The sequence below is a fragment of the Numida meleagris genome, chromosome 4 (genome assembly GCF_002078875.1).
Source record: "Numida meleagris isolate 19003 breed g44 Domestic line chromosome 4, NumMel1.0, whole genome shotgun sequence".
Taxonomy (NCBI): Eukaryota; Metazoa; Chordata; class Aves; order Galliformes; family Numididae; genus Numida; species Numida meleagris.
Genome location: NC_034412.1, coordinates 56,824,159 through 56,836,373, shown reverse-complemented (window position 1 = coordinate 56,836,373; position 12,215 = coordinate 56,824,159).

Genomic DNA, 12,215 nt, shown 5'->3' with positions numbered 1-12,215 from the left:
ATGGAGCAAAATCCAGAGTGCTAAGCAAAGGAGTGACACTGATCTCTTGCAAAAAGCCACCTGAGGAGGGAGGAGGGTGGTTTACACGCTGGCATTGCAGCATCTGCTTCCTGTCAGGGAGTGAGAGCGAGCACAGCACAGGCGTAATCGGTTTAGTATTCCCCTTGGGTTGTTATAAACAAAATCAATATGTACTAATGACTGCAGCAATAAATTTCATCATACTTCATACAGTAGCATTCTGCACTTACCCAGTTGTTGGTGTGACAGAGAGTAATAGAGTTTACCATTTTAAAGTTGTAAATTACTATGAAAATGCTGAGCCTCATGGTAAAATACATTCGTGGATGATTTTAAGCTCAGGAAATATTGGTAATACTTTCACTAAGCATACTATTAAAATAAATAAATAGTATTTATTGCTTGGTTTCCCAGCTGCAGCTGGGTGAAGAAACCTAGCATGCATGTTTATCATGCTACTTGTGGTTTCATAATATTTATCTAAAATTGATTCTCAAAGAAGCTGTCTGAGAAGCTTATTTTTTCACATATCTGTTAAAAACAATCTTCCTCCAGAATAGATTTCTGAGTAAAATCTTGATTTTCAGTGCTGGTTAGTTTAGGAGCCTCTCTTCTGTTGAGAGATTTCCTTATGCACCCGCCTCTCCCTGTTTTTTTTTTTTTTTTTTCCCCAGTATGCTGGTAGATAAACATTTTGAAGTTGGATTAAATGCTTCAGTCCCAAATAAACCACTTGAGATTCTTTGCTCATATTATATTCTAAACTTGAACACTCAACACGTCTGAATTGAAATGAAACACTGAAATTACAAGAGTCTCCCACAAAGTATAAATAAAGATTTTTTTCTACATGTTTGCTACACAGGTTTTTTTTTTCCCTCTCTTTATCTTCCAAACCCATGAAGAAACAGAAAATGCAGGTTGTTTGAATTATACCCGTATTATTACAGTTCCTCCACCTAAGAGAACCCCCTGAGGAGTCAGTTTTGGATAACTCTTAATTGCACTGCAATCACTTTCACAAATTTCACTAAGCTGTGCGCCACGTGGGTCATCCAGCGGGGCTCTTAATCTGCAGGTGTGAGTCATGACTCCAGCAAGGTTCTTCACAAAACATGGGAGAAAAGAAAGAATCCTTATTTTTTGAAGCTCAAGTTTCATTTTTTCAGAAACACAATGGTCTGTGATCCAGTTACGTCTTCGTAGTCTTGTTTCACCATTTGAGATGGATCCCTCTGGTTGGAGGAATCTTCCTGGAACTTGCTGATGTCCTCATGCAGCCTGGCGAGTTGGCTACATGTAAATAGCTTTCTGTGCCTGAGAGTAAATGAGAGCCACTCCCCAAGCTTGCTTTTCCACAATAATAATTTCTCATTGATCTGGAAATAAAGCAAGCTGCCAGAAGCCACAGTCCGAGTGTGTATTAAAGTTGAAAATAAATCAAACCTGTCATGGTATTGGCAAAGATCAAACCTGCCCTGCTGACTTGATTTCTGTGCAGTATGGCAGTGCAGTGCTTGGTCAAAGAAGGCAGGAACAAATGCGGATTAATTCTTCAGCAGCTCCATCTTTGTGTAGCAAAGGGTGGGAAGTCCTGGCTTGCTGCGGTGCTTCTTGGCCAATCCTTTGCTGGAGTTGGGCTCTGCAAAACCAGGCTTGTGCTACCCTGCTGCTCCTGGCTGGCTCCTGCAGAAGGGTCCTTCACACATTTCCTCTCCATATATGATAAAAGGAGAGCTCCCCTTGTCCCATGCAGCAAGGACCCCTTCGGTGCCTGGTGGTGGTGCCTTTTGGATTTGAGTCCAGTCTGTGCTGGAGATGGGCAGCCATGAGGTTACCACTGAGCAGAGCTGGCAGCATCATGTTTAGTGGGTCACTATGAACACTGAGCAGCTGAAGGGCTGGCATCTGGGTTGTAAGACCCAGGTGTGAGGTTTTCAAATTAAGTTCACTGCTGTCTGTAGGCAGGCATCCTGTGGCTCAGCTGCACAGCTCAAACATGCATCTCATGAAGAAGTACCTCTTAGTCTGTTCTTGAGCCTTATGCTTTTTGGCTTTGCTTGATGGCCTTGAGTTTTTTGCATTAGAAAATGCTGAGCTGTTGCTCCTACACTCTTCTCCGTGCTGCTCTTGATTTTATAGATCTCTACCATAACATATTTTCCAGGCTGGAGCTGTTTGGTGTTTAAGTCTCTCTACACAGAAGCCATTTCACTCCTTTAATCATTCTTGCTGTTATTTATACCTTTGCAGCTCCGCTTTAATTTTTTTTGGTACGTGTGGCCAGCTCTGCTTGCAGTATTCAAGGCACCATGGATTTGTGTGGTGATACCAGAATGTTTCTTGCTTTGTTCTCCAGCACAATCAAACACTGAGGTCTGTGGGATTGAATCAAATGGTGCTCCTATGCATTCCCATCTCTTTCCCATCCAAAGTTGCTCAACAGATGCGGGTGTTACTGTTGATTGTCTCAAGGCTGTCTGCAAAAACTAGTGTAATATCATAACTCATCTATATATGTGTATAGCATTACATCCTGCAAAACAATAAATTGCATTTGCATTAGGATATGAAGCTGCTAGCAATGCCTATGTTAATTTTCCACGGCTTATTAAGAAAATCATAACAATGCATGCTATTTATGCAGGATGTATTCAGAGATTTATCTCCTTAGTAATGTATTAAATTAGAATGGTGACATTAGAGACATAGATTAATGTATTAGCATTTCTACTGTAGCTTAGGATCAGGATTATATCACAAAAGGAATTAGTTTTGTGGTCTCTTCATAGATCCATTTTCAGTGCTGTCCTTCACCAGCTCAGTGTCAATCACAGTCACCCGACAGATTCGTGTTTGTGTCGCTTTTCTTCTTGTTACGTTCTTCGCTGTGAAAAATGAGACACTGGGAATTCAAATGCTTTGCAGGGTCTGGAAAAATAACTTGTTTATCACTTTAGTCTTTGTTTCAAGGAGTTGCATTGGCAATAGTTCATGTTTCTTCCACATCTGTTGCCATAATCCCAGTGGTGACTTTGTAGGATATTGCAAAGGCTGCATCCTCTGTCTATGGCTGTGGTTCACTGAGTACATATGGGAAGAAAAAAATCTTTTGGAACAAAGATAGGAGCAACTGGCCCATCATATTTGATCCTTACCTGTGATACCAGTAAGTCAGAAAATGAACTGAACTTTCAGAAGAGTGTCCCCTGGCGTTGTAAAATAAAGCTGGGAGGAACTTACCCTGTGTGCTTCAGGACTAGTTGGAAGATGCTCTGCTGTGTAGATACTTTGAGGTTACCTCTTTTCTGTCTTGTTGCTAGAAAACCAGGAGACATTTCCCCCAGCAAAGGTCCTGGTACATTTTTGCAGTTTTGATGTAAGGAGTGCTTTGGAGCATACTGTGTGAGTGCTGTTTCTGGTGGGGATTGCAGTTTTCATTGCGTATGCCGCGGCTGCAGGTGAATTTAGTGCTCCTGTGAGAAGCAGAAAGAGAAAAACAGATGTGCTGTCCCTCTCCAGTCACCCCTTTGAGGACAGCATCCTCCAAAAATTAGACTGAGATCAGAGAAACCTCTACAGCTGCTGTTCTTTTGGTTACCACGTGGGTAAAATTGTCTGTTTACTATTGTTGCGAGAAAAACTGAAATTGATCGTTCCCGTCGCTGAAGTGCTACTCCTCAGAGAAATGGCTTTTCTTCAGTACCAGCTGAACTCTGCCAAGCACCTTTCTCCTTTCCTCTGAACTCTCCCCAGAGACTGAGTGAGTCTGGTGGGCTCACCCAAGGGCTGGAAAGCTCTCTGAGGGCTTTCTGCCTTACTGTGGCCTTTCTGTCATTTTCTGGATGCCTTAGCTGTCCTGCATATGAAAATGTTGAGACAATGACTGTCCTTTGTGATGTTTGCCCCATGGTGATAGCAGTGCTGCCCAGAGGTTACTCACGGAGCCCCCCGTAGCAAAGATAGTACGCATACATATGAGATTATAGCTTCCTCTTTTTTATTCTTCACACAATGAAATGGTCCCAGTGTGGAAGGACCTGATGGGAGCAGGAGATGAATGATTTGGCGTTTAAGCTCTGTGGAATTTTTTTGTGCTTTGTAATCCCAATGCAATTTTTGAATGTTTAAATTACAGGAGCAATGAGTGAATATCTGGGATATGAGAAGGATTTTTCTCCCCTCTGTCTGTTTTCCAACAGCCAAGTGCAATTAAACTGGACTGATAGTATGGAAAATTTCAGAACTCCTTCATAAACAGAAGTATCTACTAGGAAAAGGTTCTTGATCATCCAGTGTATTGTGTTATAAATCATTGAATATTCCAGTGCCGTTTCACCCACCACAAATTTTTGCTTTCAGTGGAAATCTATAGGAATACGAAAAATGAGTAAGTAATCAGCAAATATTGTTGTGTGTGCTGAACATTATTAGTATCTATCTTAGATTTCAAGATGGAGCTCCTCCCTGCTTTGTTGCTGTTGCTTTTTAAGAAGGAAAACCACAAGTTAAAAATGTTAATTCCTGGGCTGACATTCTTCAGCTGTGAACGTACATGTGCAGCTTTTTCCCATGTCTTTAGAATTTCAGCATCTGTCATTTCTAAAACTGCCATGTTTTTTTTAAAAAAATCAACAAAAAGCCCTCCAACATCTCAAGGTTTCCTGGAATTTTTTAGTCTTGCAGAGATGCCAGCCTCATTTCCATAGTAATGCAGTTTAGAGGTTGCAAAATAACAACGCAGTGAGCAAGCTGTGTGTGTGTTCATGCTAACTCTTGTTTCTAGGTCTTGATGAAGGCAATCACTGCACCGCAGACTGTGTCTGCTCCAGCACATCCACAAACTTACTGCTGGTGAGGTTGTTGACTGTGTCAGGTACCATGGTTTGGTCAGCCCAGGGAGACCTATTTGTCACTTGCACAGGGGAAGATGGACTTGAAACAAGCAAAATAGCAGTGAGTGCTCATTTGTACAGTTTTAGAGTTCAGTTGCCCTGAGTGCTCTGCCCTTGCTGTGCCTACAGAGGCTTTCAGGAGTCCTCAGGGCTTGTCTGTCCTGCTTTCTTCTCTGCTGCTATGGAGCAGTGCCATTTTTCTGGATGTGGATGGGTATCAGTGGCACACAAAGAGATGAAGAGAAGGAAATGCAGACTTCAGACCTTCAGAGGACTTGCCCCAGGTACCAGGACCTTGATGAGGAAGGATATACGTTGCTGCAGTAATTTTGGCAATGCTGTGAAATGTTGCTTTTAATAGTATTTGGTGTTGCAGGAGACTTTGAACTGGGAGCAGATATTTAGAGCTTTCCCATGGTGCTGCAGTGTTCAGTCTTTGCTCTCTGCCTCAGGCTAATTCTTTGGAAAAGTTAGAGATGAAAATTATTCAACCATTTCTAGAAGTAAAGCTAAGGAAAATAGGAGGTCTATTTTTTTTCCCCTTTATTTTTCTCCTTCTTGGTGAACCCAACTATATCGTGGGAATTTTTTTTTTTTTTTTTTTTTTTAAATCAGTGAAAACTTTGAACTGTCACTTGTGCCTGTCATTTCATCTCTCTTTGGTAAAATGAGATGGCCTTAAGGTGAGCGTCGATGTTTCTTGTAGTCATTCTGTGTTTCCTCTCACAGGAAGCACTGCCAGTCTCTGTGTAAAGGGGTTTTGGACTCAGGGCCTACTGCTTCAAAAAAAAAAAAGATACTGAAAATGAGCAAGTAGGAACATGAAAGGGCATTTTTGTGTTAAATGTCCTTGGTGCAGTGATGGGCATTGTGCAGTATGTGTCCATCACGTGGTAGCTTAGTGTAAGCTATGTTCTTGTCCCCATGTGTCAGTGCTGCAGGACCCTGTCTCACTGGTGACCAACATTTGACATAATTCTCACTCATTTCCAAGCTCTGTGATGTGTTTCTGAACACCCAGCAACTATTCAGGTGCTTTCTCCAGCCCCAGCAGGCAATGAAGCTGCTGCAGGCAACGTTGCAAAGCCACATTTCATCACTCAGAGCAAGCCCAGCACCCTGCCAACTGCAAGAGCAATTTGTAGGTTAATTCATGGCTTCATAGAATCATTTCAGCTTGCGTTTGTAATCACCCAGCTTGCAAAGGAGCTGCCTGCTGCCGCCCTGCAAGCTGGGGTGTGCTAGGGGTGGTCAGGCTGCACAATGACTGACAGCCTGGGACACTGCGAGCATCCTGCCCAAGCTGTGCCCTTCTGTGTAGTCAGATGAGATGACAGTCAGAAGCCAAGCAGCACATCTTGATTTTCTTTTTTCACTTTTTTTTTTTCATCCATGCCTTTTCTGCTTGCCTTGAAAAATACGTGGCTTCGTTCCCATATGCCTCAAAGTGTTCAAACATGATCGAGACACTCTTCTGGAAGATTTGTCAACCTTACATCTACATAAATTACTGCTAGTTTCACTGCTTATCTGTTTTGGCTAAATTTCTCAGATTTTTTAAAAGTGCATGATTGACTAGAGTCAGTTTGCAATTTAAATGGTACTTACTCTAATTAGAATATCAGTGCAGTCACGTGGGTTTATTTAGCATGTGTGAAATGATGATCAAGCCAACACGTCAAGCAGTTCAGCCACTCCCTGCCGAAGGTTTATCTGATCTGCACTGGTTCAAGTTTGTGTTTTATTTCTTTTGCATCTGACAAATTTTGTTGACCAAAAATGCCAATTCATACTTGCCTGTATTTTTTCTATGTTCCAGGAAGGCTTCTGGTTCAATGTAAAGGGGATTTTTGGTTTAAATGGAGAGAACCAGGAAAAACTAAGCATTTATCTCTGTATTTGATAGTGCTGATAAAGGAAGCCTGAGTTTTTAATGTTAACTCCTGGTTTTTGGATGCCTGACTCAGCACGCAGGAGAAAGGCCTGATCTTTACAACATGTGCCCCCAAGTTAGGGCCCTCTGGGTCAGCGTCTGTATTTGAGGATTCTGCATTGCCGATTAATTACCATATTTCAGCACTTAGGTCTTTCTCAGGTCCTAAGTCCATCTTACAGTGACTGTCTTGGCACTAAACCATGCCCCATATGTTTTGCTGGGTTTTTTTTTTGTTTTGTTTTGTTTTTGCTTGTTGTCCTGTATAGTTGCATGTGTCCCACATGGACACATGTCCCACATGTGTCCTGCCTTTTGTTTGGAAGCTTCATGGAACTTCCTTCTGACTCTCCAGCCCATGGAGATCCCTCTGAATGGTAGCTCTATGTGGTGGCTTACTCACCTCTTTCCCTGACTTGGTCTTGTCTAAGAGGTTCAGAAGGCCAGGTTCAGCATGCCTGCTGAACCGAACACCCTAGGATAAAAACTATTTCCACAAGGAGCAGGACTATTAAATCCTGGTGCCTGATGACATAATGCCTCATGGCTGGATTATCTGGCGTCTGAGGAGCTGCCAACTCAGCCCATGCTTGGGATGAATACAGAATGAGTCTCTCCATTTACTCTGCCTTGCCTCCAGAGGGACTGTTCAAGGTATATTATACGAATAATATTTCAGTGTCCAAAACATTTAGAAAGAAGCGTGCCGGCTGAATTTGCTACACACAAAAAGATGGGAGAAATTAAAATGTGAAGTAGTTTGGGCAGTAGCGCATGTGAATTAGGAATTTGTGCTTCCAATTGGGCATCAGTAGAAGCAATGGCTTTAGTTACTTTGAGCAGAGGATGCTTGCAGGCAGGGTAACTCAGTAGTGCTGGTGAAGGCAGCGCAGAAAGATGGTCAAGAATGGCAGGAGCACAACAAGCTGAACTGTAATCAAGATTAGGAAGGAATCTTTGGTTTTCTTGCCTATCCAGAAACGGACTGAGCTTCCTATGCAGCTTGCATCTTTATTTCATTTTATGTAACGAATGCTGACCTTCAGTGCCACATAGTTTAAGGGCATAAGCATGGGTCTTGCTCATGAGGCAGGGCAAGCAAGCAAAGCAGATTGATTGACTCCATTGGCTGCCTGTGTGATCTTCTGAATGGGAAGCTGTTGTCTATTTGAACCCTTGGATAGTGTAAGATCATAAAAACCTCAGGCTCGGAGTTTATTTAGGATGGGTTTCTGATACAGACATAAACAACGTGTGGATCACACAAGTCAAATACGCACAGGTTTGTCTTCCTGAAGAGACTGATGATGAGCTCCAATAATGTCAGGGCTCTCGTGTGTCATGTGCACAAGGGGAGTGATTAAAACCACAGAAAAGCCTGGAAAGGCTTTGATCTAAAGCAGTGTTTCTGTAGCAGCAGGCAGAGAACTCAGTGCAAAGTTTTCATGCCTTGTAGCCTCAAGATACATAGGGAGTTTGCCATGCCTAAGGGACCTCTGAGCATAATGTTTATTTCTGAGGCCTCAACAATGCCTTACACTCATCAGTAGGCAAACTTCATTGTTAAAACAAGGAAACTCTTTCAGGCTACTGGTTCTGACCTTTCAAGTTAGGATGAATAAAAGCCAGGTTAATGAAATGTGCTGCTCCACTAGCAAGTTGGGAAGCAACTTGTCTGCTGCTCAGAAAATCAGTAAATGCCACCAAGATTTATGCAGAGCTCTGGTGTGACTCCAGTTGTGTGAGTCTTCTATACATAAGACACTGCATTTCTGTGGGAAAGAAGACACTGCTTAACTTTAGTGAAACCCACAGCCCCTTCTGCCTCCTGGTGACAGATAGCGTTAGTCATAAAGACTGTGACTTGCTTACTAAGAGACACGGTCCATTTAGCATTTTTGCCCTTACCACTGGCTGGCTTGAGAACTGCAGTCCTAAAGGGCAGTCAGGAAAACTGTGTTTGACACGGTGTGCTGAAGAACAGCATAAATCTGCAGTATGAAGCACTCTGACATGAGTCAGGCTAGGCACTAGTCATCCAGCTGCAGAAGTGCACCCAGAAGAGCTGGCACTGAATTCACACGGCACTTGGGTCCATGTTTGGATTTCCTGGGATCGTGCAAGTGTTTGTGCTTTAACTCAAACTCTTGCAAGCAGTGATTTTTAAGCTCAGAATATTCACGTACAGTGGATATAAAACTGGCGAGGCACTTTAAAGGTAGTACTGTACAAAATATCCAATTTGTTGTTAAGAACTGTTGTTGTTTGTGGGATTAATTGTTCTGTGCTAGTACCCAGGAATTGGCTCTGCAGCCCTGCAAGGAGCTGGTCTTTGCTCCAGCAGGCCCCAGGAGTTACCTACCCACAGTTGACGGCAGCCCTGTGCTAACCTGGGGCTTTTGAAGTGCTTTCTTGGCTACGTATAGCTCTTTGCTCTCTCTTTTGCTTCTGGGGCTCAAATCCCCTTGGAGGAATGATTACTGTCTTACTGGGGTGTGACACCAGCTATCTTCAGGGTGGCACAGCGGGCTCCTGCCATAGTGCTTAGCAAGATGTCCCAGTACTTTTACAGGTGGTTTGTGGCTGAGACCAGGAAGTAATCTTCCTTGTCAAGCTTGAGCTCCAGAGAGGCTTTCTCCCATCCAGGTACTAAAACTGGCTTGTAGCAGCTAAGTATGCAACTTTACGGGATGGAAGGAAGAATTCAGGGGGGAATTTCAGTCTTCTTTCACTGTGTCACATACCATTGCCCTCCTAAATGCAGGGAAAAGAAATGCTAAGGCAAGACTCTTTTTAAAAGCAAATCTGATAATTTTCCTGCTAACGTCACTTTCACTGTCTGTGTTCAGTTTAAAACAGGCCTCTGATGCCATTAGAGATGCCTTGAGACTTTAATTCTGGCTTCTAGTTGTCATGAAGAAAAGCAACGTTATCCCACTGCTTCTTTGTTGCTCTGTTGGCCCCAGATGAAAGTCTCATCCCTGCTGCAGCATCTTCAAGGACACCCCATGCCCAGGCAGCTGCACTGAATCCAACCCTCTGTCTCCCTCCAGCCCCAGCTACTTGGAGAAATCCCGGTGATGAATAAAACACTGGAGATAAAATTTCATAGTGGATAACTCTTTCTCAGGGCCATTAGCGAGCCTGAAAAAATCAGACTTTATAATACAGAGCAATCTTCCACCTGAACTGCAGGACAGCTACTCTAGCTCCACAATATGTTATTTAAAGCCTGTTTTATAATAGAATTTGGTATGGCAGTATGTATAATTTATAATATATTAAAACCCATTTCATAATGTATTTTAATCTCCAGTGATGAATAGCTGGGACAGTTTTGCAGGTTCTGTAATATCACTATGGCAACATCCTTTTAAAAAAAGTAGGACAATTGAGAGATATCAAGGACTGGTCAGGAAAAGAATAATGGCACTTGTCAATTTGCATTCTTTCTGATAGTTTATTTTCTTCTTGGAAATGGTATCTATTCTGATACTTTTGCATGTGTTTTCAGGAAATCACTTGAGACATTACCGAAATGTTGCATCTCCTTTAACCTTTGAGGGCTCAACTTAGAAAAGATTTGGTTTCCACTGCAAAGCTAAATGACTTATCCCCTCTACAAAGATGATTAGAACTCAGCAGCTATTGGTGGACTGGAAAAATAGCTTCCATAAGGTTTCCAATGTTTTTGAAAATCAAAATATTGCTTTATGAGTCTAACCTTAATTTAGAAAAATGGAGTTTGTCTGGTTGACCATTTTTGAAAATCAGGCTGCTTGTTTTGAAGCCTATGGATTGAGACTAAGCCTCTAAATTGCAATTATTCTTTTCCTAAATGGTACTTAGTTAAGCATACTCATCATTCACTAAGAAAGAAGCTTTTGCCATCCATTCCAAGTGGTGGTGGGGTCTCTAAAGTATCAGTACAGTAACTCAGATTGAAAAGCCTTCAGACCTGTTGATCACCATTTGCCTATTGGGTGATGTGCAGTTGATCCATGGAAAACTGTGATTTGGGGCATATTCCCAAACTCAGGCAGACTTCTTCCTGAAGAGCAGACATTTTGAAGACTCCATATCTGAAGACCAAACACCAGCAGTACATCAGGTTACCTGTTGAAATGTATTTCTATTGCTCTGTGTTATTCCTAGTCTCATGCTTTCAAATACTGGGAGAACAGTTTTTGAGGATTAAAGTTTATGGCTGTAAATGGTTTATTTTCTGATTTATATTGTTTAGCCACTGAGGGGCTCTTCTGTCAAATATTTGTAGCTCCAGGCATGAGTTCCTGGTCAATGAGGGAGATGGTGCTGAACATTGAGCTATGCAGGAGTTCACTTGCCTCTACGCTTCCTGCTTGGTTTTCCCAAATACCTCAAGCCTCTGCCATTCCAGTCAATTCAACAAATAATTCCTTACTCTCTTAAGGCACAGCTTCTGTTTTGTGATCCCCAGTGCAACTGATTTTCCTCAGTCTCTGAATTCTTCCTTTCCAACTGGGCCTACCCATTGCCATCAAAGGTCTAACGCTCAATGTCCACCTCCACTTTCTATGGAGCAGCTCAGTGTTTGACTTTTTTCCTCCAAGAGCTAAAGCTTCTCCAGTGAATCCAGCCATGCTTCAGCTGATGGCAGGTCACGCAAACCAAGGTTGCAGAAACCATGGCAGCTGATAGGAGGTGGGACTGAAGGTAAAATTCACCTAAAATGTCTATAAGCTGGGGACATCTGGGCATGCATTTTCTTTCCCTGTTCATCCCAAAGCAGAGCACAGGTGTTGACCTTTATCTTATGAAACCATCTGCTTACTCGGGGTTTTGCTTGAGGGGTGACGGCAAATGAATTTCTGCCTATGGGGCAAATTTCAGGATGTATCCATTACTGTGCCATTGACATTTGCCAGCTGATTCTTGTGTTTTCAAAGTAATTTTGTTCATGTGCCCAGGGAAATTAACAGTGAACTGTTAACAGGATTTTAAAAGCATTTCTGGAATAAAATTTCTTTTAACTCATCCTATTTAAGTCATTGCTTGCATGGAACTACTGATTATGGAAGAGCAGGAATCCTCCTGAGAAAGAATAGTAGTGAACTTGATGAGTTCCTGTTGTGACTTTTTTTTTTACATTTTCCCGCTGTAGAAAGCCTGGTGCCATGGGTGCCTCATCCGTAACATTGGATCACAGTCTATTAATAAGGGTAGGATTTCATTTTCCAAGTTACATTGCTCTTGCGACATAGTTGTTAAATGTGTAACCCAAATCCAGTTAACTGTGAAGATATATAAACAGCAAGAATACAGACTTACTCATCTTTCAGTGATGGAAAAGCTTCCATAGCAATGGGAGTGGTGACACATATATC